The sequence below is a fragment of the Apium graveolens genome, unplaced genomic scaffold, assembly GCF_009905375.1.
Source record: "Apium graveolens cultivar Ventura unplaced genomic scaffold, ASM990537v1 ctg3253, whole genome shotgun sequence".
In the NCBI taxonomy this organism is placed as follows: Eukaryota; Viridiplantae; Streptophyta; class Magnoliopsida; order Apiales; family Apiaceae; genus Apium; species Apium graveolens.
The window spans coordinates 3,755-5,631 of NW_027418009.1; positions in this window are offsets into that span (position 1 = coordinate 3,755).

Consider the following 1,877-nt stretch of genomic DNA (forward strand, 5'->3'; position numbering starts at 1 on the left):
TATTATTTAATTGGAAATAATTTTATTCTCTAAAAAAATTATACACAATGAGCGGTATCTAGTAATACATCATTGTTACCCAATTAAACAATAATTAAATCGTGATTAGATAAAACCTTTCGTGATTAATGTTTTTCATGTAATATAATCCCTTTAACCATACATATTATAGATTAAACTTGAGGCATGTATTTAGTCATCCTCTTCAATATTTAATCTGGGTTTACTTGATCCATGAGTAGACTATCAAGACAAATCATTATTTGAGCATGGCCATGCTTTTTATAATCTCCCTCAATCAAGAGGCCAATTATATCTCTCCTAATTATAGGAGGGTTAAATCCTTTATGTATCATTCATATTTCTCATACGACTCATGATATATCCGATGTCCACTTTTATCATCACCCGATCAAAAGTAACTTTTAATGTAATCAAAGTATAGTAATGCTCGTATAGAAATATAAAGATTTCAAGTCAAAGGATCGTTACACCATTATCACTGTGAGTCTTTCTTATGACTTTATTAAACATGAAGAATCTCACTGTGGGTCTGTCCAGTACCATGTTCTCTCACATGTACCTATGTATTGACTTTAGTATCCCCGTACTTATAACCAATGAGATGTGGTTATCTTGTCAAATAACATACTAGTCTATCTAAGTATTATTATTGTCCTATATAATAATACTCGACTAGGGACCTTTAAGAATATGATATATTATATAATCTCAAGTTGAAGTCATGTACTTAAACTATACAATGTGTATCATGATTCTAAGGACATTTATTAAACAAACAAAATATCACAGTAATTAAGGTCATAATAAGTACATTTATTGAATGATCAACCGACATAAAGATTTAAAAGAATAATGTATTGCCTCTAGGGCACCTATACTAACAATCTCCCACTTGCACTACAGCCAATCACTCATATATCTAATACCCATGGAACTAGTATGACCATCATGCTTCTACTGCGACAAGCCTTTGGCCAGTGGGTATGCAATTTTATCATTTGTGCGTACTTTACATATCTGTATATCACCCCTTTCATTAATCTCTCGAATAAGTTGAAATCTCCTGAGTATATGTTTGGCCCGGGACTGTGATCTAGGTTCTTTAGCATGTGCAATGGCTCCATTATTATCACAGTATAGATCAATAGGATCTGCGATCGATGGAACCACTTCTAAATCAGAAATAAACTTTCAAATTCAAACGGCCTCCTTAGCTGCTTCACAAGCTGCAATGTACTCACCTTCCATTGTAGAATCAGCTACTGTTTCATGCTTTGAACTCTTCCAGCTTACAACACCTCCGTTTAGATAAAACACAAAACCAGACTGTGATACAGTATCATCTGTGTCTGTTTGGAAACTTGCATCGGTGTAACCTTTTATAACGAGTTTCTCTTCTCCTCCATACACGAAGAACGAATATTTAGTTCTTTTCAGGTACTTAAGAATATTCTTGATTGTCGTCCAATGACCTTCACCCGGATTAGACTGGTATCTGCCCGTCATGCTCCAAGCATACGAGACATCTGAGCGAGTACATACCATTGAATACATGATAGATCCAATTGCTGAATCATATGGAACTTTATTCATATGGTCCTTCTCATCCAATGATTTCGGGAACTGGTCCTTAGAGATCGTTATCCCTTGAGACACGGGGACATATCCCCTTTTTGCATTTTGCATTCCAAAACGATATAAAACCTTATCAATGTATGTGCTCTGACTTAGACCGATCATCCTTCTAGATCTTTCTCTATAGATCCTCATTCCTAGAATGTTGGATGCCTCTCCTAAGTCTTTCATAGAGAAATTTCTCCCTAACCAAGTCTTAATAGACTTTAGAGAAGGTA